Source organism: Protopterus annectens, chromosome 16.part0 (genome assembly GCF_019279795.1).
Source record: "Protopterus annectens isolate FY-2018-M chromosome 16.part0, PAN1.0, whole genome shotgun sequence".
Classification (NCBI taxonomy): Eukaryota; Metazoa; Chordata; order Ceratodontiformes; family Protopteridae; genus Protopterus; species Protopterus annectens.
In genome coordinates, this window is record NC_056750.1 from 722,096,941 (window position 1) to 722,124,050 (window position 27,110).

General features: G+C 40.5%; 1 long non-coding RNA gene across 1 annotated transcript; it reads right to left on the reverse strand.

Annotated features, from left to right (window-relative positions):
* Window positions 1-26,397, reverse strand: LOC122791055. The gene is made up of 3 exons (XR_006363064.1): window positions 26,163-26,397; window positions 15,313-15,490; window positions 1-1,779 (listed from the first exon to the last, which is right to left on the reverse strand). It is a non-coding gene; the product is annotated as an uncharacterized LOC122791055 (long non-coding RNA).
* Between the last annotated feature and the right edge of the window lie 713 nt (window positions 26,398-27,110).

Below are 27,110 nucleotides of genomic sequence, written 5' to 3' on the forward strand. Positions count from 1 at the left end.
TAAAGCTTCAGATACAGTGCATGTTAGGATTTCATTACATCTAATACAATCAGCATGCAATAGTAATACAATACAAACAGCATGCATTAGTCAAATATTAACTTCATTTTAACAGTACAATATACAGGTATATTATAGACTCATTTCAGCATGTGGTAGGCAGAGTTTTACATTTTTGTTATTTGGTTAATAAGCAGTACAATGTCAGATATCAACTTCTTGCTGTTAGGACTGTACACAAGTTTGTTTCAGAGTCATTTCAGTATATTGTTGGTAGAATTTTACAACTACTGGCAGTAGGTAAATCTGCAGTCCATTGAGAGATTGAGTGTAGTACAAGAGTTTTATCTAGCAGTGGTGGATGTATGTTGTGTATCCAGTAGTTTGACAGATTAGAAGTCACATGGTATCTGAAAGAAAAGGAACAAAAGGTTTTAGTAGGAGTACATTAAGAAAAGTCTGTGTGCTTGGAGTAAGCAGTTCAAACTTGCATAACTAGAGGTAGGTGATTATCAACAGATGCAGTCCCACATTTAGCAACAGTGCAGTGGGTTGGTTTAACCTGGGGAGACACAGGAGCAGAGCCAGTTGTTTGTAAAGTGGCTTTTGAGGAGGTTTTTAAATTGGAGGGGAGAACTTGTAGCAGTGATGTGATTTGGGAGTTGATTCCATACTTTGGCTATGGTGCAGGCAAAGAGAGACTTACTGCATGATTTTTATGTTTGATATTTAAAAGGTTTTGGCTACTGGATCTTAAGGTTCTGGTGGTTGTATAGGGTTGAATTAGTTGCTGTAGTGATGGAATTTTGTTGGGCAGGTAGTACAGCCTGTGTGTTGTATAGAGTTGCTGTAGTATCATTTGTTGGGGCAGCTCAAGCCAGTTGAGTTGCTTTAGGGCAAGACAGTGATGGGATCTATGAGAGGTCTCAGTAGCAAAATTGGCAATCTTGTAACAAGATTCCATTTTGGTGAGTTCGGAGTGGCGAAGATTTGTCATTACAGGGGTGACATACAGTAGGACGGATAAGAGATGAGTCCTTGCAGTTGTGGATTTGCTCTCCTTAGTCGTGAATTGTTTGCTTCTATAAAGGAGACCCAGATTTTTGTTTACTTTCTTGATTGTTTGGGCTGTGTGAAGGTCATATCTGAGGTTGTTCTCAATAATTACCCCTAGCAGTTTTGTGTGTGTAGTTGGAGTGATTGTGATGTTATCTTTAGAGACTATAGTTAGATCATTGCATTGCTGAGGTGGTCTACCAGGGCCAAATATGACTAGGTTGTTTTTTTTTTTGGGATTAAGGAGGAGTTTTATGCTGTTGCAATATCTAGCTAGACTGCAGTTTTAGAAGATAATTTCAAGGCAAACAGTCAAACAGTAACAACACTGTGAGTAAATGCACTTTTTCAGGTGAAATAAACAGTTCATTGCACAAACAATTCAAGAAAACACATCAGTTTGCTTAAATAAACTAAAAATGTGCAAATTTTGAATCAGAAATAATTAGTTTTGCCTGGATGTCACTAGTTGCAAGTAAAACATTTCAGAAACACAGGCAAGGACACCAAGCTTTACTGACTCTGTGGAAATTATAGTCTTTGCATGGAAACTGGAAGTAGAGCTATAACCGCCTGTTTTGGATAGATGATGGATCAATCTGACTTCGATTCCCACTACTGCTGATCCACAGTGAACAAGCCAAAGTGTGAGAGGATGATCCCTGGTTCTTTTTAATTTTCTCTGTATCAGGTTATTAATGTTTTCGCATTCAAGCACCTCCACTATAAAATCAATATAAGGAGAAAAAACAAACAATAAGAAAAATAGTAAAAGCACCAAGCACAGATTCTGATAAAATAAAAATAAGTAAATCCTCTGGATACCTCTATCTTGGTTTCAGTCCTTTTATTTTCAGTTTTTTATATAGGATGTATAAGTGCTGCTAAGAGAGTTAACAATGAGAAAATCTGATACTTACATACACTTTTTTCAGAGGGAGGGGGTGGAGTTACTTGTGGTCCTTCCTGATTGGTCCATGAGAGGGTCTGAAGATCTGCCAGTCGCAGAGTGTGTGTGGCTGATCTGATGAGGTAACAGGAGGGAAAACATCAAGAAGTACTAGATAGATATTGTCTGACCATGTTTCACAACAGGAGACACATGTTGTTTTAAAAGGTGGTATACATGGATTATGCGTCACTTTCTCCTAGCACTTCATCATAGCTATCCTTTATCTGAATCCTCTTACAGAGAGTGTCGGGCAATAGGCTGTATAGTAGAAATAATATAAAACCACTTAAAGAATTGCTTAAAAGCATGCTGTCAGGGGAAACATCTGGACAGAAGTTGAATGCTCCTCTTTTACAGGAGAATGTTTATGATGCTCATAGGAAGAAATTGCCAGTTCCACAATAAGCATTCAACTTCCCCATTCTATTTTACCTTGAGATATATGCTAATTTGAAACCCACAGAAAAAGAAGGGGTAACCAAGAAAGAGGAAAATACTTTTCATAAAACCAATAGTGCACCTCAGCTGTCCCTGTCCAAAAACTCCAAACAAGTGGACCCAATGTAGGAACAGACTTATGGTTTCCATGTCCTTATTGGGTTTTTAGCCAGGACTATTGGATTTAGTAAACATTTTTATGATTAAGTTTTCTTAAGCTGAGGACACTTTGGGTGGAACATGATGTTTTAAGTCTGGGTTTCTTGCTTGCTTTGAGTTTAATTTGCCATTGTAATTCCTTCTTCTTGAGTATGTTATTTTTTTTTGCCCTCCAGTATTTCCTAGTTAACTTATTTCTATGATGTGAAACCAGAAGTTTTCTTGGTTTGAGTTTTCCTTCAGGTGCTTTGCCAGAGAGTACTTTTGGATTTTTGATCAGATTTCTACCATATGTTTGGCTACCCTAATTCTTAGTTCATTAATAGTTTTTCCAGTGTAGAAACATGGACATTTCCTGCAGCTTGCCCTGTACACCACTAATTCTGTGTTACAGTTGCTATGGGTGAAACTTGGGTGTCTTTTGCTCATACTGGGACATTTGAAGCTATCTGTGTTGCTCATTAGGTGGACTAGTTGCACTCAGTGGGGTCCATATCTGATGCTTCATGCTTTTTATAAGCATGAACAATGGGTGTGCTGTGTGTATGTTGCTCAACTGTATCTTCTCAGTGACAGTTACCCCATTGTTGATTATGATCTGCTTGATTTCTTCACAGTACTAGGTGAATGTTAAGTCTATGCTTCTGTCCCATTTGTGTTCTAAGACATAACATGCCCTGTTTCTAAATTGCCTGTGGAGCCAGTTTGCTGGTACCAGGAGGCCAGGGTCATCATTCTTCTTGAGGTCCTTTATAGGTTGTAGAATAACTGAGAGCAGTCTGTTGCAATAGTGTGGGGCGAGTAGGTCCCTTTCTAGTTCAGCCATATTTTTGTAAAGTGTTGTAATCTTTTGGATGATCTTGCTACTCTTGTCCCCTGCGATGTTATGACATTTCTTTTGAAGGCACTTGCATGTGTGCTGCTGTCATTGAGAAGGGCGTTCAGTCTTGTGAGTTTTTTGAATAGATTGTTGCTTAACTTGCCAGTGAACAGGTCCTTAAAAATTGTGATGTCTAGTAAATTTACCTTATCTTTGCCGTACTGGGTTGTGAACCTCAAAAACAATGTGGAATTGTGTGTGTTCCTTCACAGATGATAGAAATTTCATAGGTTCATAGGGGTGTACTAGGCTAATGGCCCTGGAGCCTTTACAAGCCTAGCCCAAAAAACTTGCTCAGACACTGTGCCACCTGATGTTAGTTCACAGTGCCGCTATCCATTAGGGCAACTGGAATGATCCCTGGAGTGAACTTTCAGTTAGCCATGCACTCATTAAGATTTCTCTTGAAGAGTGCCAGTGAGGTGCTCTGCTTGATGTGAATGGGAAGCTTATACCAGAGTATGAACAGTGTTTGGGAGATGAACCTTTCCATCCAGCATGTTCTGTTGATTGTGGTAATGAGGTTGTGGTCTCTGGAGTGTGTGTGGCATGGGGGATTGGGATTTCTTTAGGTGTAGCATTTCACGTACGTCTGGGTCAGACATGGCTTTGTAAGTCAAGCAGAGATCACCTCTAAGTAGACTATAAGAGAATGAGAACAGCTGAAGTTTCTTGAGCCTTTCCATGTAGGACATGTGTTTAAAGCCTAGGATACTGTTTTTTGTGACGTACTTTTGTGGTCTCTCAAACTTTTGTAGGTGTCTGGTCAGGTACATGGCAAACGGGGCGTTATATTTGATGATTGGTCTAATGAGGGATGAGTAGAGAGGGTTGATGACCTCTTTCTTCCTGGATGTGAAACTTCTGGCTATACAATGTGCCACTTCAAAGGACTTTCTGACCACAATGGCAATGTGGTGATCGAAGGTGGAGTGCCTACCGACCTGGGTGTAAAGATCTCTTATGGCTCCTTCAGTGTTCAGTGGGCTCCTATCAACATGGTAATTTGTGGGAACTGAGTTTTTTTCCAAAGGGGATGATAACACATTTTGTGGCGTTAAGCTTCAGGCCATGGTTCAGACACCAGTCATTGGTCAGTCTTAGAGAGGCTCTTTTGTAGGATGCCTGCATCACTTGGGGAGTTGATAATGATTCCTAGCTTGCAGTCATCAGCGAATTTGGTCAGCCAGAGTTGTCCTGTGTTGGCCTGGACTTTTGAGAAGTAGATGCCAAACAGGAGAGGCCCAGGACCAAGCCCTGTGGGATTTCACTCATGACTGGTCGACAGTCTGACTTGGAATCCCCAACTTTCACTCAGTGGGTCCTTTCTGTGAGCCAATTTGCAACCCACCTAGTGAAGTAAGGTTTGATGCCTGGTTTGGTGAGTTTATCAATGATACCTAAGTGGAGAATGGTATCAAAGGCCTTGACCAGGTCAAGGTAGGCTTTATGCACTGCCTTAACTTTATCCACAACCTTGGTGACTGCCTCGAAGAAGGAGGCAAGATCTCCCCTTAACAAAGCCAAACTGGGTGGGGTCAAGAGTTTTGAGATTGGCTATATCTTTGTTAAGCAGGTTCATGATGATGCGCGCCATAGCTTTGCATACCAGACTCATCAGGCTAATGGGGAGATGGTTCCCAGGGTTTGTAGTTGCTCCCCCTTTATGGAGTGGGATGACTGTAACAGTGTGCCATTCATTAGCGACATAGCCTGAGGTAAGGCTGTGACTGAAAGGGCACACGGATGTGGTGCCAGTTCATTTTGTAGCTCATGTAGGATGCAGCCAGGGATATTATCAGGTCCCATGGATGCTGTATTCTTGGCTTTGGACAATGCAGCTTTTAACTGTGTTGCAGAAATGGTGGGTACCAGGTTTTCTTCTGGTATTGTGATATGGCCCTGGGAGGGGGGTAAAGTTGGCACTAAATCTGTCAGCCAGTATGTTGACTATATCTGCTGGCTCACTATAGGAGGTGCTATTGTGCAATAACTTGGAGCAAATCTGGGTATTGCCTTTGAGGTTTTTGATATAGCTATAGAAGGCTTTGTGGTTGTTTTTTGTGTCAGGTGCAATTCTGCCTTCATAGCTGTATCTGATAAGGGATCTCGGCTTTTTCTTGAGACTGATAAGGTAGGTTTTCCAGTCTTGTGACGACTTTTTTTCTGCAACAGTTTCTTCCTTCTTTTGTAGAGTTTATTGATGGCTGGGGGCCATCAGATTGGCTTCCTTTTTTGGAGGAGAGCATCTTAGTTCTATTTGGTATGGCAAGGTGCATGCATTTGTATACATGCTCATACAGTGCATTGGTGTATGATTCAGCAGTCATGTGGCTATTTTCCATTGGCATACATGCCAAGAAGTTAGCCGCTTCTGCTTTTAGTAGCCCAAAGTTGGCTTTATAGACTATTTTCAGGGTGGTCACCTTAGCAGGGGGTGTAGGTGAGATGGAGATTTCCATGGTGATCAGTTTGTGGTCAAGATTTAACCAGGGAGGAATTGACTATAAAGGTGGACCAGTAATCTTCCATGTAGGTAATAACCAGCTCGAGGATGTTGCTTCTTCTAGTGGGAGTCAAAATGAGCTGGTCCAGGCCATTGGAACTGATAAATTCCAGAAAGCGTTGGGCCTGTACATTGGTACTTGAATAGTTTTTGCAGTTGATGGAAGGGTAATAGGAGTCACCCCGTATGAGAGTATTGAGTTGGACCTTGATAGATTCCAGGGTGCTTAGGAGCTTGGAGTGAGAGTCTAGGGACATGTTTGCGATTCTGTAGCAGGCTATGACTTGCATCCCCATCTTACCCTGTGTTAGTTGTACCAGAAGTATCTCGGATGCATTATGCTGGGCTACCAGTCAAGAGGTTTGCATATCCTTTAAGAATATGGAGACACCACCTCCTTTGGAGCTTCCAGCCATATTCTGGGGCCAAAAGGTATGGCATAACTGGACTATGTTTAAGCTAGTTTCCTTGAAGGATGCTGACATACTTCTGTGAAGGCCATTTCCAGGTTTTGTCAGATAGGTTTCTTGTATATTTTCAATCCTCTGGGAACTAGCCTTTTGCAGTAAAAATGGAAGAAGTTATTGATTCACAGCTCTGGAACTGTAAGCGAATGTGGGAATAAATTACCTGAAGTTATGCCTTTCAGGGAATGACATATTATTTGGCATACAAAGTGCAATGTAGGAACAATAAGAAACAAAGGAAGCTTGCACACAAGCTCATCTATGAGTGAGTCACAGACATGGGTCAGAGCTTGATAAGGGGTTTGTTCCCCTGGAAAAGATACAGGAAGCACTCAGCTGGTTGGCTGACAGACAGAAGTGTAGTAGGTATGGTGCTATGGAAATGTCCACCAGTGAGTGGGGTAGTATACTGTTATTTAGAATTAATATCCATATTTTTGTAATAAATATTATGCACTTAGCAGGTTTTGTAATTTCCTGCCATGGAATGGTTAAACAAAGCATAGTTAATAAAGCTAGCTGCACTCATTGTAGGGTGGTGGTAATTACTGTAGGTTTCTCGAATTTTGAATTTTGAATTTTCAAGGGAAAGGTGGACTGTTTATTTGGTTTAAGAATTTTTGGGTGTTAGACTTGAGCTTTTGGTGGTTTGATGGAGTGTATATTACATTATCGAAAAGTCATAATATCGAACGGCTTTTCATCGACCCGTAAAAGTCGAACTCTCATAATAGTGAAAACCCGAATGACCGAATTCTTTCCCTGGAAAGAAATTGAGGCCCTACCACGAAATACACACTACATTAAAAATAAACTGGGGGGGCTTTGCCCCTCACACTCCCCCTTACTAAATATACCAACTCTGAGATCACACTAAGTGAGGAAAGGGGCAAACTCAAAAGGATGGCCAAGTGGTTTCTTTCTCAGGTAAAGAATGCTCTCATATGGGTGTTCGCTATTATGACAGTTCAACTTTTATGATTCTATGAAAAGCTGTTTGATATCACGGCTTTTCGATAATGTAATATACACCTGGTTTGGTGTAGCAGTTGAGTTTACCTCAAAGGCACAAGATACAGGGTTTGGTTCTCTAATTTATTCCCGTTCAGATTTCTAGATGTCTTGGTATTCACAAGAGGTGGAGATATGGTATTTAACTTGTGGTGTCCATGGTACAAGATAGTTGTTATGGGTACTATTGTCTATGGTTCACACAGTAATTATGGTGTGGGGTAGGGCTAGATGGCAATTTCAGCTGTTGATTGCTTAGTGTTTGCATCACGCGTCACTGTTTTAAGTTTGGTGCTTTGTAATTTGTTGCTTTAAACCAAGCAGGTCTGGTAAGGTGAAACACTGCTTTGGCAGTCAGTGGTGGTGGTTGGGCTGGTTGGAAAGCCTCTTCTTCATTCAGCAGCTTGTTAGTTCGGACACTGGTGTCTTACTTGAGTTTTTCGGGTGATGAGACCGGAGCACCTTCTTATGAATTGTTCGGTGGTTGGTGTTAGCACTAGAGAAGAATCATAACTTTATACTAAAGGGGGTCTTTAGTCAACAGCAGGACATCATTGGAGTGGGGCTTTGCTCTCTAAACACATACAAAAAAATAATAGAAGAAGGAAGACCAAAACCTTAGCTCTGCTTGCTTGAATTGAAAATGATGGTTACCTAAGGCACTTCCATTATCTGGTTAAACCTAGACATTCAGAATAAAACTGGCTATTCGATTTCCAGTTCTCTTTTTTAACAGACTTTTATAGAGTCCAGATTCTTGGGTGAGCTACCAAGTATGCAGTCCATAAATGTTATCTAGCTCTAGCCTATCCATTTTGGTATTTTGCGTATACACACACGTGCGCACTAATAATTTAATACATTTTAATTAAGCCACGAATATTAGATAATGAGCTAATAATTCAAGCTATTCACGTTAAAGGGCCTTGTAGTGAATAACAATGGCATAGGGAGGACTTTCACTATTATTTTATAGAGTATATTCTATAGGTATCAGCACAGCAGTTTGTGCTGTTGTGTTAGCAGGGAGGATTGCATTTCTATTTACCTCATCAGGAGTGGGTCTCATTTGGTTAAGGACAGCAGGGCTATTTTGCTTAAGTCCTTTTTTTTATCACAAAAATATGAAACAATTTGCACAATTAAGAACTGCGTTATACAAGAGTAGACAACTAATTGGGCCCTAATTGGGCCCTGGGGTCTGTTGAGCTCATTATTCCTGAGTGATAGACAGGCATAGTTATACAAACTACATAACTGAGTAAATAAGTGAGAATCATGGGCACTGTCAGGAAACAGGTTTTTTTCCCCCCTCAAGCTAAACTTTCATGTTTTGTCATTTCAGGCTGGTGATGCTTCAGCCACATAACGATAGATGACAGAGGGTAACTAGTGAGATACAACACTTATTTTTGGACTTAGAAGCTGCCAAAAAGCAAGTTATGATGCCCCACAACAACAGTAGTTTGCAGGCAACCTCTGAAACAGTGCAACGTGAATAGAATACACAAGTAAGCCATGGTGGAGGAGTCAGAAAGATAATTCCTGTTCAGCTGGACCCTCAACAGAAGGTGCACCTCAGATTCCTGAGATGAATCCAGGAAACGGAGATTAAGAGAAATGATGCAGTCATTCTTTTGGCAAGTGAAGAGTAGTGGTAGAGGATTACTTTGAAGATTTTTTTAGAGTCATTACCAGAAGAGGGCAGATCAAGCATTTTTGATATAGACTTAGAAAAGAATTTTGGCTCTTTAAAGGCACCTAGAAATGATACACGAACCATGGCCCACCAGGCTGTTTTTCATAACTTGTCTACCCTTTCAACTCATCAGGAATCCCTTCCACCCTGACCATTCAACAGGCCATTACCAATTGACCCTGAATTGAACATAGCTCATTTCCTAGTCTCCATGTCTGTAGGCAATGCTGATGGTCTCACCTTACCAGGATCACCTACTACTGCACATGTGCCTATGAAGCATCAAAGAAAAAGCCAATCAAGGGGATTATATATAAGTTTTTGACCTCATAGATACAGAGAAAATTCAGAGAATTCTTAAATCTGAAATGAAGGCTACAAAGACCATTCAGTGGCTTTTGCAGCCAACAAAGCATTAATAAAGAGTGGGAATAATTGCATATAAGTTTTTACAGTTTCCTGACCATCCTGATTAAAAAAAGATACAAGTCAGGCTCTTCCTTTGCTAGCCTATTTTCTGTCAGTCAAGGAGCCTCTTCATATTTGGGGCAGATCTTACTGGTTCTTGTATGATCAGTGATTTTGTCAGTTAAAAGCCACCGAAAAATTCCTTGGCTGGGACTGGCACCACCCAGACATATGGCTCAGCATAATAATTGAAAAGCTCATCCCTTTAGTAATGCTATCTTGTCAACTGGCCAATCCAATCCTTGATTTTGCTGAGCATTTAATAATGGTACACGTTACTGGCCTTAATGTAAATTTGCCCATGCTTGGCCTCACAGCAGTAAGAACCATCCAGCCAGCAGATGCTGGTCTAAGGAAAGGCAAGGACTTTTTAATACAAGGCATTGTGAGAAAGGTTCCAACCTATCTCTTGATATTGCATCTCAATATAAAACAATTGTTCATGGCTTTTGGGGCAACATGGCCAGAGGACAATCCTACAATCAGTATGAATCATTCTATGATCAAGGTTGATAAAATAACAGAGGAGCTGGCTATGTACCCTGACAAGGATACAGAAGAATATCACATCACTGAATTCAGGGCAGGTTTTGCCATTCAGGCTTAAGTGGTTTTGGACTATAAAATAGTGAAGAACATAAGTTCAGTCCAAGGCAAATAATCAATAGTATTATCAGCCTGTTTATAGAATCCCCTTGGCCTGCCTTCAAAACATCACCCATTGGATTAGTCCTTAAAATAGGAAGGGTGAATTTTAATATGGATCCCTTGATTATGAAGCAGCGATAATAAGTTTTTCGCAGTCCTTGGCTATGTAAGCTAGATATTCGATCTGCCTTTCACCATCTCCCAATCCATGAGAAAGATAGGCCTCTCTTAGTTTTTTCTTTTGATGGACACCTATTTGTTGACAGAGCCATGTTGATGCGGGCCTATATTAAATCAGAAAATGCTTAAAAAAGCAAACGCTGATTGATCAACCCCATGTAAACGAAAGCTTACAATCCCGAACACTTAGTACAGTGATTTTTTTCCCAGGGAAAAAAAAATCACTGTTCCACCAAAAAAAAAAAAAAACCTTAAAAACATTACATAAAGTGGGGGCTTTGATGGGGGGTTGTGCCCCCTACTTAAATATATCAACTCTGAGATTGCACTACAGTGAGGAAAACTGCATAGTAATGGATGTGGTTAAGCAATTTCTTTCCTAGGGAAAGAAATCGCTTGTATGCCGTTTCATGCTTTCAAATTTGATCAAGGTGCATTCGAAGTATTGCATCTTCAATTATATAGTAGGAACCCGTTGATGATATGGTCCCTTGTTTTCTCAGTATTTGAAAACTTCACTTCATCCTTACACTGGTGCTAGCAAAAGTGTGCCCCAAGGCACATTATTTGGAATAGTTTGTAATTATAAGCAAAGGGGAGGAAGGCGGTAAGAAAAAGCTTGCAATACTTTTATTGACCTTTGTAAGGAGCTGATGGTATTACTGACTCCTGATAAACCTGAAGATCCCAATCAGACCATTTATTTTTTTGTGTGTGATGATCAACATCCCTTCTACTTTTCAGCTGCCGCAGGACAATTTGCAACACATGAATGTCATCAATGAGAATTTCCTTACGACAAAGAAAGTAAAGGTCTTGGAAGTCGTGCAGATTCATGGTCTACTTAACTTCACCTTGCAATGCCATTTCTCAGCGCAGAACTTTTTTTTAGATATTTGCTGGCCAGGAGAATATTTCAGCAGGAAGAGATTTTCGGAAACATGTCCCTTGGGCTGGTCAGAAGAATGGAAGCATGACTTTTGTTTTTTTTTTTTTTTGAGAAACACTTCCATATGGATAGCTGCATTAGATTGGAAGGACCATTTTGCAAACAAGAGTGTCGTATTCAACTCAGACAATCATTACAGCGACAGCTATTAACTCAAGGGCATTTAAGTCTAAATGGGTTCATTCTGCAGTAAGGTTGGTGGTTCTTTTAAGTCTATAAATTAATCAGACCTTTTCAAGTCAACACATTACAGACCAGGAAAATGGCATAGCTAATGCTTCATCCTATTTTACCAGCTTCCAACTGTAGGCTCCAGAGACAGATCCATTAGGAACCCCAACCCCAACCAAAGTCTTGATGATTGGCACTGGGTAGACAATACCCTCTTATCCAGATGCTGGGCTTCAAGCACCCAGAAGGCTTACTCATTATCATAATATTTTAACAGGCTATACATGCAGCTGCCCCACCTTCAAGGCACTGGTCCATAGCGCTGTTGATTTAGTTTTTAGTCCAGTGGAGTCATTTAAGCTAGGTGCCTAGAACTCTATAAATACTTCTAGCAGCTATGAGCTGGTTAGTCTGTTCTATAGGGTTACCCAACATTTCAGGTCACTGGATAATTCTCAGAATGGTTAAAGGGTGCAATAATGTCAGGGGAGAGTTTCAGGACCCTAGGAAGCTGATCGTTTGGCTATTATTAAAGTAAGTCATTTTGGGCAACTACATCACCTCTGATGACTTTCAGGCTTTCATCTGCTGGGCCATTAAATTGACTTGGTTATACTCAGTGGCTTTTAGCGTCTTTGTCAATTGTTCAAACACTTAAAATGTCGAACTTTATATGTTTGAGACCATATGTTTGACATTTCATGTGTTCGAAGATTGACTTTTAATGGTGCCGTATGGTGCAGAATGGGAGAATTTCCCTTTTCTGCACTGAAGTGCGGTCTCGGAGTTGGTATATTTAAGTAGGGGGGTGGGGGTGCAGGGGGGGGGCTCGTACTGTTAGTGTATGGTTTTCTCTTCTTTTTTTTTTTTTTATTAGCTATTTGAACTTCCAAATATCGAACATATGGTCTCGACCATATAACGTTCAACATTTTGGAAGTTTGAATAATTGACATAGACCTGGCTTTTAGGTTACCTCAGCAAGAACTTTATCTGGCCTTCATGCCATAGTCATGCTACACATTAACATTTTTGTATGCTGGTTATTGATCATGCTAAGGTTACTATGGGGAGGTGCACAAAAGAATTCGGCCATAGAAATATCTAGACATTTTATCACTAGCTGGGTATTAAGGTCAGCGAAGACTATTTGCATTTGCATCATCGATCATGTCTACCTAGTTGGACCAGACTGGGAATTTTAATCTAAGGATAGTTGCCATTCAAAATAATTTACATTTAGATTTATTTAATCTCCAGTTATCGTTGCCTATTCATCAGTTTATTAATTTATTAGGAGTTGATATTTTGTCAGGAGAACTTCAACACAGTTCAAAAAAGTTAATGTCACAGGACCATTTTTTTTTAAGCACCTTTATTTAATTATCACTTGTGATATAGGCATATTTACATTTATATAAAAGTAACCAAACTGTATTAACAAGTTAAAATTAAACATTATGCTTCACATATGGAGGATGCTGCAGTGGTATGGCGGTAGCATTGTTACCTCACAGCAAGAGGTCTCCCGTTCGATTCTCAGAGTGGCTTGGGAGTGCCTTCTGTGTGGAGTCTTCATGTCCTCCCTGCGGTTGGGTAGTGTTTGAAAGACATGCGTGCGTAAATGGCCGTGCCTTCGTTGAAGGTTGGGCATTGAGCTGGCACCTCGGCGTTTCATAAAAAAAAATCTACTGCCAATCATTAGCGGACTGGAGTTCCGCTGTGGCAACCCCTTACTGGGAAAAAGCCGAAAGACAAACAACAAAAAAACAACATGCTTCACATATGGGTGTTAGGGCACTTTTGGTAGGGTAGGTGGGGACAGCAGGCTATGCCTGCTGGTAGGTGGACAGTTTGCAGCTCAAACCACTGTCCTTCCCTTTGGCTCTCCCCTTCTTAATGCAGTGGTCCCTCATGGTTTAGTTACAGGTCAGGAAGAAAAAAAGAGGCTTGGATCAAAAATGGGTATACAGGGTTAAAGTGTCAAAGCCCAGTTTGGTAGAATAAGAGGTTAGTCTGAGGGGCTTGAGTGCACATCTAGTCATTAAGTGGCCAGGCAAGAATGGGATTGTGAATGCCAACTGGCCACCTTGGTTACTTCAGATTATGGATATTTCAGTTTGGGTATTGTTTAACGGTTATGTTAATTGTTGGTCAATAAATGGTCACAATCCCAAAAACTGTTCTGGATATTGACTAGCTCATTTGGGTAAAGGAAGCCTGCATGCAAAATTGTTGTCCATAAGTGTGTCATGGCCATGGGGAAGAACTTGTTAAGAGGTGTAAATTACCCAGGCAAAGATACATTAAGCACTCAGGTGGTCAGCTGAGAGACCTCTCCCACCCTTCCTCCTTGTGCATTAGCTTGGTTTTTCTTTAAATGTTCAATCCCCTGCATTTAGACAAAGGAAACAAATAAGGGAGGGTGCGTTGCAGCTCAACCCTCCCCCGTCCATAATTTTGATTTTCCCTTCTTAGTGCAGCGGCCTTTAGGGGTTTAGTCACGGATTGGGAAGACAAAAGAGGCTTAGGTCAAAAATGTGTATATGGGGTAAACATGTCAAATACTTGTTTTGGTGGCCCAAGCTGTCCTAGGGGTTGGTTATGCACGAGGACAATAAGTGGCTGGACCAGAACAAGTTTGTGAATGCCAAAGGGCTGCCTTGGTTACCTCATGTCATGGTTATGCATGGCCAATATATTATTATGGATGCTTCAGTTTTGTTATTATTTAACAGTCAAGTTAATTGTTGGTCAATACTTGATGACAAAGCTATAGATTTTTGTGGTTGACTCCCTCATTTAGAGAAATAAAAATACACAATGGATATCAGCCTTTATCAGGACATTTTAGGGTATTACAAATTATGAAACAAACTAAGAGCTGAAGAAAAAGTGAGTAAGCACAACTTAGATGATCAAGATGAGTTTTTTTTTTTTTTTATGTTAACTAGTAGAAAAACATGTTTAGAGTTAATCTGTACGATAGAGAAAATTCATCAGTAGAGAATGATTGTTCTAATGTTTTTTTCCCTTCTCCTAGCCCTTTCACATTCTTTGGAAAGCTACTTGTTTTCTGAGTTGACATGGACTGAATCTCCCTCAGGAAGGTCAGCTGTCAGTTTAATTTCATGTTATTCTTTCCAAAAGTAGGCTTTATTTCTACAAATCTGCCTGGTTGCTATTTTAATCAAAAGTAACATTGTGCGCTACTATGCTCATACACAAAGTCAGCATAACAGTCCTCATCTTTTTTGCAACAGTTTCAGAAATATGGAAACTGGATTTCCATAATAAAGAATTGTACCAAAATAGATTAAGTTCAAATTAAACAGTTACGCGAAATATTTCTAACACTGAAACAGGTTTCATAACAGAACAAGAGAAAACAGATTAGAAAATAAATTAACTAGGATTAAAATATTATAAAACATCATGTTGCACGAAACACAAATTCTAAAGATGTGAACCCCTTGTAACAGTTCATCGTCCATCTCATTTGCTTATGAGAAGCTATTTTTTTCTTCCTGCCCCCAACCTATATCTCCTAGTTGCTCCATTGTAATGCTAAATGCACTCCCTAACCCAAACCCTAAAATGTCCATTTATTTCTTATCCCTAATCCCAATACCTGCTCCCTAGTTAATCCTAAATCACACAGTTGCCCCTAACCAAAACTGTGAAATTTCCACCAACTCCCATTCAGTCTGCACATCACCTCTGCTTACCTCATTCAAACTCGACCTGCAGTCATGGGAGGTACCTGGTAGACAAGTATCCAATTGTGCGACTGCAATCCATGAACAGACAGGACTTCCGCCAAATGAAATGTGCCCTTTTTCTTCATTATTTTCTTTATTACATTTCTAAAGCAAACGATCACAGTTTTATTCCCTTTGACTGTTTCTGCAGTAATGTTGAGCACAAAAAAAAAAAAAAAAAAAAAACAGTGCGTGGCATTAAAAATAAGTGATATTTGACTGTTTTGCTATCTCATATGTCATGGAAAGAAATATTGGAAAATTTAAATCAGTGCATTGAAAAAATATGATTACAAGCCAATGTTTTTGAAAATGCAAGGCAGGAGGACTCATAGGGAGAGTGAATTGGTAGCTTGACAGAATAGTAAAAGTAGTTCTTATTATATTATTATTATCTTATTTTATGTGTGTGCTACTTATCTTTGTATGTCTGTATGGTAATGTATATTTTCATCCATTGTGAATTTATTTACAGTGTCTTCTTATTAATATCTCCTTTGAACAGATCAACAACAATGCTTTAGTCATGGTAGATTTGTTTTTTCACTTCACAAACAAGATCTGTTCTCCATATGCTGCATTATTCAGTGCTAGAAAACAAATACATAAACAAATAAACACAGAAAGAAAGAAAGAAACAATCTTAAATCCTGTTCTTGTTTGCAATATAGAGAAAACCTTTTGCTAAGCATTCCTTTTCACAGGAAGCACACTTTTTAATTCATTGCCTGAACAACTTCTAAATTGTTTTCCATTCACTTGATGTAGTGCTTATTTCTCTTATGGTTTTCAAAAAACACTATGTGAAAGACATATTTTTTTCTGGTTACCACCCAGGTCGCATTCTGATACTTGTATGGAATTGCTTTGTTATTTTCTTGAAATAAGTCCCAGTTCATCTCAGCCAAATAACATTGGATTTCTTTAGACACTAAGTCCCTGTTTATTTCTTTAGACATTAAGTCCCTGTTCATTTCTGAAGGTTTATATTACTTTTATCCTGAAGTAGTTTTATGTGAAGACAAACTCCGATTGATGGCTCTTTGATTTATTTCAAAAAATGTTTACCAGATTTTTTGACTTCATCATTCTTAGCATGCAGAACATTTTCTCTTCTTGCAGCTAGACATTGTTTACATGAAATATTTTAGTCCTTATCTGATTGTATTACATATATTAGTGCATGTGTTTTATGTATGCATGCTTTCATTCTAATTATTTAAGTCTGCTTAAAAGGGACTACTGTTGAGCTAACAATATGCTAATGCCCATGTTCACACACACACACACACACACACACACACACTACAAAACATCTGCATATACTGCCAAGGATAAATTATGCTATACAATTAATATGGCAGTAGCAAGAATGCATAATGTATTTGAGCCTACCAGGTGCTATAGCAACACCAGTCGCCAGCAATTTCAGATGTGTAGGCACAGCAACGATGCCAGAGCTACTCTCAAATCTTTTCAAAAGTAAATATCTGCAATTTACTGCTGATACTACTTGCCTATTTTCACCTACAGATCACAGGACCTTGTACAAGACTGACAGTAGTACAGAGTCTGTGGGTAGAGTTACATATACACTGAGTATCAACCACCCATGATATGCAGTCAGTATTACAACCAGCACCAAAGCCCTCCAAAACTAATTGCAGAGCACAAGACATTTCATATTCTTGGTACAGCTTTATTGCAACAATGGCATGAAGGTTCTGTAACAGTTTAAATTTATGTGTAACTTTGTTAGGGGCTGGCAATGATATATTAACACTACTTTTTCTGCACTGAGAACTTTGGAAACTCAGTTGGATGAAATGTCAGTACTGCAGCAGTTTTGGGGGTCACCAAATGATTGGGGGCTATACACCAAGCTCTGCGCACTCATCACATTACGATATTGATTTTACAACAGCAAGCACTCAGGACCAACTATATGACATCCATGCATATTGGATACATCAAGCAATGCTGGCAATCATACAGAACAATTTCGATAGGGCTGGTCTCTACAGTGAGCTTTATGCAAGCTTGTTAGCACAATACTGAGATTATAGCAGTGGCTGGCATGAGCTGGTTAGAACTATGAACAGTGACATTATGCAAACATGTCAGCATTAAACGTTTTCCATGGCTGCAATGAAAACGTGGCTCGTAGTGTATTTTTATACCTCAGGGAATTACACTGGATGATAGAAAGATGCAGATACTGGCTAACAGCATTTTCTTCAGTTACTGAGAAGACTGATATTCATTTTAGAAGCAATAATCCATCTTAATCTCAGCATCAGTGCAAGTTAACTAGTACTCTTTCAGCATGACATTAATAAAAAATTACACACATAATAGATTACACAATGTACAGACAAAGGAACACTGAGAACTGTACATGGGTTTGCATTATAAATGCCTCTTAGCCTCTTCTGCAAACAGTGCCTACTTTAGGATGCACCTTTATGTAGCTCTGTTTCTGAATGTCTTCTCTGCCATGTTAACTAGTGATAGCGTGTGCCATGAACAGAGCCTTCAGGGCAGCACTGCAGCCATTCATTCTGTTGTGACGTGGAACATTTACCATTTGACACCCAGCCACTTACTATTCTGTGATGTTTTATTTATTTATTTACTTATCCTTTTTGACCAGCTTAGTCCCACTAGGTTAGTAGCCTCTTTACAAGGGAGATCCAAGGAAATATTTATAATACAATTACCATTACCTGATTGCAACATGTAGTCTTGCACAATACTGCACATAAGGTGTATCGCATCCCTTAGAACATTGCATTACACTAAATATGAGAAAATCATGTCTACTTTTAGTGGTACTCATACAATGAGCAAGCAATAAAGGATTAAGTATTCTCTTCAGCTTTTCAAATGTTTTTTGTGGTATCTTGCTCAATATTCTTCAATTCCTCATGTCCTGGTGTTTCAGTCATATGTCTACTTGAGCTAGTGTGGTTTGTACAAAAGTAAATGAAGAAATGTGTCAGGGCTTCTTTTCTTGACCAGATATAATAGATTCAGCAAGAGGGACACTAGCATGTTCAAACAAAGCATGTTACTTATGGTGATCAAAGCATTTTGTACTTCAGGCCTCTAAAGTCAAAGTAAACGTTATTGTCAATCAGATATACACAGCAGTGCAAGCTGAATGAAATTATGTTGCTTTGGTCCCCGTGCAAGATATAACAATGAACACATAGCTTGAGTGACAGTAAGACTAACGCAAATACAGTAATAATAAAAAAATTAACAACACAATAAATTGCCACAATTGGACAGGAAGACATTAGACAGTATTATACTAGTAGGTTTTGCAAGACTATGACTTCACATTGTGATTGCTTAGAATATTGCATTTCATCATTTGTAGTATGATATATTCTGATGTTCATATTGCACATGTATGGAGTGGTGATTCACTCCTAACTATTACACATACAGTAATAGCATAAGAGATCAGGCTAACTGTACCAGATATTGAAGCAATTTGCCAAAGTGATTACTATAGTTGATACTTCATAGCAAGTGGCATATTGATCTAATTATTTTCTGTCATGCCTGGCATTCAAGTTCAGCAGCCTTATGGATAGGGGAAAGATGATCCAATTCAATTTAGATATTATGCAGTGTAAACTGCAATACAGCCTGCCCGAGGAAAGGCAGAAGTACATGCCATGAGCAGGGTGACTGGGATCATTGATTATCTTCCTAGCCCTTCCCACACACTGAGTCTCATACAGATAATCTATGTATGGGAATGAGGAACCAATGACTTTTTCCCCTGTCCTTTCTAGCCTCAGGAGAGCCTTATGGTCAGATGTTTTGCAGTTACCATACCAAACTATGATGTTATTTGAGATGATGCTCTCAATGGACCCCCTGTGGAAAGCTTTGAGGATGGACTGAGACAGGTTTACCTTCCTCAATTTCCATAGGAAGTGCAGACATGAGTCAACCAGGATAGGTCATCTGAAATGTGCACCCCCAGGAACATGGTGTTTTTGACTGTTTCCACTGCCACCCCCTTAATTTCCAGAGGTTGATGCATCTCCTAAGTCCTTCTGAAGTCCACTATTAATTCTTTGGTTGTGCTTACATTTGAGGCCAGAATGTTGCTGTCGGACCAGCCTGTCAGACGTTCCATTTCATCCCTGTAGGCTGTTTCCTCACCATTTCTGACAAGACCTACAACAGTGGTATCATCTGCGAACTTGATGATTCTGTTGGATTCATGCTTGGCCATGCAGTCTTGAGTCAACAAGGTGAACATCAGAGGATTCAGAATGCATCCCTAAGGGACACCTGTGCTCAATGTAATAATGATTGAACTGTTATTTCTCACACACAGTTTTTGGGGTGTGTTGATGAGAAAGTACAGAATCCAGTTACATAGGGGGGTATTAATGCCCAGCTAGATGAGCTGCGATATCAGATTCTAGGGGATGACAGTGTTAAAGGTGGAACTAAAATTGATGAACAGCATTTTGGCATAGCAATCCTTGTTCTATAGATGTGCCAAGGATTCATGAAGTGCTATAGCTATTGTATCACCCATGCAGTGGTGAGATCTATAAGCAAACTGTAATGTATCCAGTGTTGCAGGTAGGCTTGCAGAGATATGGTTGTTAATCAGTAGCCCAAAACACTTCATTACTGTTGATGTAAGAGTAACTGGCCGGTAAACATTTAGGCTTGTCAGCTGGGAATTTTTGGGTAAGGGAATGATTGTCATATTTTTGAAGCAACTGGGCACAATGGCTAATTGCAGGTATGTGTTTTATATATCTGTTAGTACAGTGGACAGTTGGGTAGCAGAGTCCCTTTTGAACCCTTCCCATAATATTATCAGGACCAGCTACTTTTCTTGGGTTTACTCACCTCAGGGTCTTCAGAACATCAGATGTTCTTAGACATAGCACCTCCAAACCCTGTTCGACAGGGAGCTTATCAATGTCAATATCAACTCTGCTGAAGTAGGTGTTTAGTTTGTTCAGAAATTCTGTATTGTCATCACATGGGGTTGATGCAGGCCTATACTTGATTATGGTTTGAGTGCCTTGACGGAGATGTCTGGAGTCCCTTTTGTCAGAGAAGTGTTCCTGAATTTTACATCTGTAGGTCCTCTTAGCCTCCTTAATACCTCTACTTAGATTTGCTCAGGCCACTTATAGGGCATCCTTGTCTTTTGATTTAAAATGCAGCATTTTGTGCTTTTAGGAGCTCACATACTTCACCAGATAGCTAGGGTTTCTGATTAGCATGCATGGTGATACATTTGATGACTGTTACATCATCAACACACTTTGAAATATAGGCCATAATAGATTCCGTATACTCCTCCAGGTCAATATGGTGGTTCTTTACAGCTGCCTCTCTAAACACTGACCAGTTTGTACATTCAAAGCAGTCCTGTAGTGCTGAGACTACACCCTCAGGCCATATCCTTAATTGTTTGGTTGTAGGTTTGCCTCTCTTCAGCAGTGGTTAAGGTACTGCTTTGTTGGCCAGTTTTACATTTGTGTACACCTTATCCAGAATGTTCACCCCTTTTGTTGAAAAGTTCACATGTTGATGGTAATGGGGTAATACGGATTTCAAGTCAGCTTGATTGAAATCATCTGCAGTTATATGGGTAAACTCAGGGTTCTTATTCTGGAGGTCATTTATTGACAGATATAGAATGTTCAAGGCCACATTGGTGTTAGCACTAGGGGGGATGTAAACAGCTGTTGTGCTCACTCCATTGAATTCCCTAGGCAAGTAGAAGGGCCTACATTTTAGTGACTTGTTGGCTGTTGGGGTCTTTTCGGACTTGTTGGCTGTTGGTGAAGCACCCACCAAGAGGAGAAAATGATGAGAGAAGAAAGGAGCCACTTTTGAGATTTTAAGTATTTTGCTTCAGATTATTTGTTAAGTTTTTTGGCATTGCCGCCTAATTCTGAGCATTTTCTGGCTTGTTAAACTTGATTTCTGTGTTGGTAACTGTATTTAGAACACAACCTAGAGCTGATTACTGAATTTCCTGCCTGCACTTATTTTTAAAATCGTTTTTTTTCTTTAAACTTACATTTTATCTGTCTCTGGCCTAGCACTCAAGTGTAGGGTCATTTACTGCCCTGTTCTAACTTGTTGATACTTGCGAACCTCTGCTTTCCTTAAAAAAAAAACAAAAAAACAAAAAAATATCTTGCTTGTTTCCCACTTTTCTGAGATTTAAAAAAGTTCAGTTACAGATTTGCTGTTCTGAACTGTTTGTAAGTTTCTTGGAGGCCATTGTTTGATTGGGCTAAAGGGAAGTCTCTGTGTTCATCAGTGGCAGTGATAAACATTGAGCAGCCTGCCTGCCCCTGTGGGAGTGGTTACTGCCTTGAAACTGTAGTTTTATTGGCCATTTTGGGTCAATTCCAAACTCCTTGATCTCCCTCTCTTAAAACCCTCTTTTGCGCGGTTTTGCGGGATTTTGGCCATAGTGCAACATTGGGTAGCGCCGCCTAATTGGGTTTAAACTATTCCTGGCTCCAGAAAGTCTGCTCTTCACTTTTTCCCTTAGAACTGCTCTATCTCTCAAATTAAACACCATATTCTCATTCTAAGGCCCCTCACTGGTCCAAATAAGTAATCTTACAAGTAAGCACTAATAAACCATAAGCACTACTTACTCTTATAATCTCTACGATTACCTTGTCCCCTATTGGTCCATTTTAATTCAGTTCCCTATATTACTCTAGCATGTCCAAAGGTCAGTCAATGGTTTCCTCTCCAGTCCAGCTGGTGAATCTGGGAATTTTGAGGCAATGTTACAACTGTCTCATGTACACGGACAACCCTCTCCTCCTCCAAACAGGTTCAAATATATGTGAGAGATGCAACCATATAGCCAAACTGGAGGCTGAGCTCTCTCATCTCAAAACTGGTGTAACCAGTCAGGAGGAGAAGGTAACCTCACACAACACAATTCCAGTATCACATAGTCCCACCACAACAACGAACCAAACACATAAAAACACAAAAACATACTCGGAGGCTCTAAATAAAAATCTACCTAAGCAACAGAGACCTCCAAAGCAGACATCCAAGCAAACGATACCCCAAAACAAAACACGTACAACACATAGCACACAAAGTCAGTGTGCTAAGCAGTCACAGCCCTTAAGGCTGAATAACACACCTGATACTCTTGTAATAGGTGACTCTATTGTCAGACACATTGATGTCCCGCTCACCAGGCTGAATAAAGAGAAAGTCACAGTGAGCTGCCTGTCGGGCGCTAGGATCCGCCACATAATGCAAGCACTCAGGTCACTCCAAAGCAAATACAAATATGACTCAGTTATTGTACATGCTGGCGTTAATGACCTGAGACGTACCTCCCTCGACTACATGAAAACAGACATAGAGGAGCTCTCTGATCATGTAACCCAGGCCGGTATGACCCTGACTTTGAGCAGCATCTCACCCTCACCTAGAATGATGCCACAGTATAAAGACAAAATGATCGATTTTAACAATTGGCTATAATTTTGGTGTCATTTAAAGGGGATCCAGTGTCTGTCAGCCTGGGATGACATGCTCGACAAGCCACGTTGCTTCACTAGGGACGGCTTGCACCTGTCAGCCCTGGGCTTTTGGATATTGGCAAAGGCTCTTGCCACCCCCATAGTGCCTTTTTTAGGCAAGGTTCAAAAGTCAAACCCACCTCCATAGACAGCACAAGGAACAAGAAACTAAGGGTAATGCTGCTAAATGCCAGAAGTCTTAACCTCAAGATGCATGCACTCAAAGCTCTCCTCAGTATGGAGAACATCGATATCTGTGCAGTGACAGAAGCCTGGTTCAAGGCTCCAGGGAGCACCCCAGAACTACCAGGTTATACCTCATATCATGCTTTTCGGCCCCAAAACCCGGACCAAACCACAAAAGGAGGGGGAGTTTCCATATTTATCAAGGATATCCACACCTCCAGGTTAGTGGCATTGCACGAAGTATCGGAGACCATCCATGTGCAACTAACAGTGGGCAAGACTGCTTTTTAGTTTATAGCATCCTACAGACCACCCTCTCAAAGTCAGGAATCCCACTCGGCTTTCCTGAAACATTGGAGAACATGAAGATCTCTCCGAACACCATTATATTGGGTGACTTCAACTACCCAAACATAGGCTGGGAGCATTACTCAAGCCCCAGCACCTTAGCCCAAAGGTTCCTGGAATTTATAAACTCAAATGCTATGGAACAACTAGTCACCACTCCCACAAGAGGGGAAAACATACTAGACCTGATCATTACCAACATGGGGACTCTATGCTCCATACCAGAAGTATATCAATCATTGGTAAGATCAGACCATAAATTAATTTCACTGGATATCCACATCCCGACCCCACCCCCAGCCCAGAAAACCACAGTGAAAAACTTCTCAAAAGCGAACTTCACACTTCTCAAAACCGAAGTGGAATCCTTCAAGGCCCCAGGACCAGTGGAAACTACAGCCCAAACTGCAGAATCCTATATAAACGCATTCTACGGACATCTCCAGGAATGCATGGATCATGCTATCCCAAACAAAATCAAGACCCAATCATCCAAAGGAAGGCGTGCAGTCTGGTGGACCCCAGCCATAAATAAACTGTACAACAGAAGGAGGAAGCTACTACATGATAGAGCAAAATCCCTAAAAGGGAAGGCATCTCTGATCAGTACTAGCAACAAATTACAATCCCTCATAAAATCCTCCAAGGCCAGCTTTGAGAGAAAAATTGCACAGGACACTAAAGACAATCATAAGGCTTTTTTCAGTTATGTTAGGAACCTGGGATGCAACTCCCAGACTTGTTCAGAGTTGATTCTAAACAACAAAAAATACACTGAACCCACAGACATCACCAATATCCTGGCAGACAGGTTCAGTGCAAACTTCTCCACCCCCCCCCCCCAAAAAAGAGCAAGTATCTATCCCGGCAGAGTGCAGCCTCCCAAACATCTCTGATGCTCAGGTGAAGGCCGCCCTCTCCAAAGCAAAAAAAACACTGCTTCCATGGGACCAGATGGCATCCTACATGAACTCCAAGAAGAACTAATCCCCCAAGTAAAACTGCTGTACAATCTCAGCCTCACTACAGGATATGTGCCCAAAGAATGGCATACAGCAACAGTGGTCCCACTCCACAAAGGTGGCGCCTCTGCGGACCCTGGAAACTATCGCCCCATAAGCCTGACTAGCCTAGTCTGCAAGGCTGTGGAGAGGATCATCATGGAACTCATAAACAAAGACATTGGGGACCTACAGACACTAGATCCTATCTAATTTGGCTTTGTCAAGGGCAGATCCTGCCTTTTGAACCTGGTCGACTTCTTCGAAACAGTCACCAAGGCCATAGATGAAGGGAAGGTAGTCCACACAGTCTATCTGGACCTCGCAAAGGCATTTGACACAATACCCCACTCGGGCATCATAGATAAGCTATCCAGCCTAAATATAAACCCCTATGTCACAAGATGGGTCGCAAACTGGCTCAAAGACAGAACCCACAGAGTCAGAGTTGCTGGAGCCATGTCAGACTCGAAACCGGTCAAAAGTGGCATCCCACAAGGTTCTGTCCTGGGACCGCTCTTGTTCGGCATTTACTTTTCTGAGGTACAGGCCAACGTGGGAGGACTATGGCTCACCAAGTTCGCAGATGACTGCAAACCTGGTCGCCATAATCGACTCTGCAGCTGACACAAACATCCTTCAAAAAGGTCTCGCAGAGACGGATAACTGGTGCCAGAGCCATGGTCTAAAGCTAAATGCCAAAAAGTGTATAGTCATACCCTTTGGCAAAAACAATGTGCCCACAAATTACCACATAGGTGGTAACCCATTAAGTACAGAGAAAGTAATTAGGGATCTGGGGACCCAAGTTGATAGCAATCTCTCCTTTGACAACCACATTGCCAAAGTGGTTAGAAAGACCTTCTACATAGCCCCCCTCATCATGAAAGGATTCACATCTAGATCAAGAGAGGTAATCATGCCCCTTTATTCATCCCTCATCAGGCCCATCATAGAATACAATGCCCCCTTTGGGATGCACCTTACGCGACACCTGCAGCAATTAGAAATACCCCAAACGTACCTCACCAGGAGGATCAAAGGACTCAAACAGATGCCATATGCTGCTCGGTTAAAAAAACTCCAGCTCTACTCAGTTGCATACCGCTTACTTCGAGGCGATCTATGCCTGACATATAAATCCCTTAGGGCCACGCGCTCGAGGGACTTGAACCTCAGCACAGAAATAAATAGAACATGCTGGAGGGACAGATTCATAACCCAGAGGCTCCCTTCACTCTGGAATAGGATTCCAATTCATGTTAGGCAGAGCACCTCACTGACTCTCTTCAAGAAGAATCTTGATGAGTGGATGGGGGATCGTAGGTTTGTCCCGGGGATTACTTCCGTGTCACTATTAGACAGAGGCACAGTAAACTAAACTTTAAAAAGGGCACAGTATACTCAAATCAAGGGGTGGCGTAGGCCAAACACAATCGGGCTAGGCTTATAAATGCCCCAGGGCAGATAGCCTAGTATGAACCTATCAACCTATGAACTCAATGTTCTCTGAGCAGTGGGAGCTGATTATTTCACAGTTTGTACACTAGTTGTTGTTGATACACACACAAACACCCCTCCACAAGATTTACCACAGAGAGACTGACTTCTGTCACTATGAAATAATGACATCCCCTCCATATATTATGCTATTATTTATACTGGAGTTCAGCCAAGTTTCAGTGAACACAAGCAAACAGCTATTTCTTACCTTAGATTGTGCTGAAAGATCCATCCTTAAATAGAACATCTTGCTCTCCAGTGAGCGTACATTTCCCAGCAGCATAGAAGGAAGTGTAAGCCTGTGTGGATTTCTTTTCAGTCTGACCTTAATTCCTGGTCTAGAGTCTGTCTTTCTTCATCTTTCACATCTTTTCCTTGTAATATGCTTCCCATGTCTAATTGTCAACTGGTTAGACAAGTCTGACAGGTTTATGCAGTTTTTCCATGTTCCAGTAAGATTCCAAGCTGCTTGAGTTCCTGGAGTGTGTTTGAGCTTACATGCCTTTCTGCTTGCAGTTCATCAAACATGTAGCACAGTGAGATATGAGAATGGATTTCCAGAAGATTCTCAGTACTGTAGTTAATCATACCTTCATTTCTTGCCCTTAAATCTTCTTTTTTTTCTGTTTCTGTTGAAAAACAAGACAAATAACATAATTTTTGGTAGAGATCCAATTCAACTGCTGCCACACAGGGCACTGCCTTTTTTTTTAAATCTACTGATGGCAATGCAGATTACACATAGCATAACTAGATTTAATAACTTATGCTTGACATAAAAGATTGGGAAGAAAGATAGTAATTGAGGACATACACATTTTTTTAAATTCTATATATGATATGGCATCAGGATGTTGAAGTGGAGGATGTAAGCAGCTACTGAGTGACAAAGGAAATAATTCTATAGGAAAGGCATGACTAAAATATCAGATTCACAGTGTTTAACCCGGAGATATGGTTTTGCTTTATAATCTCAAAATACAGTGAAATTCAAAATCGCGAACTTAAACACACCAAACACCACACAACACATACACCGTCCTCCCCACATTAAATAAACAAACACAAATACAACAATACAAACAGACAAACCTACCCTACACATAAACAGGGGGGAAAGCCCCCCTGCACCCCCCATACCCCCGCTACTTATATA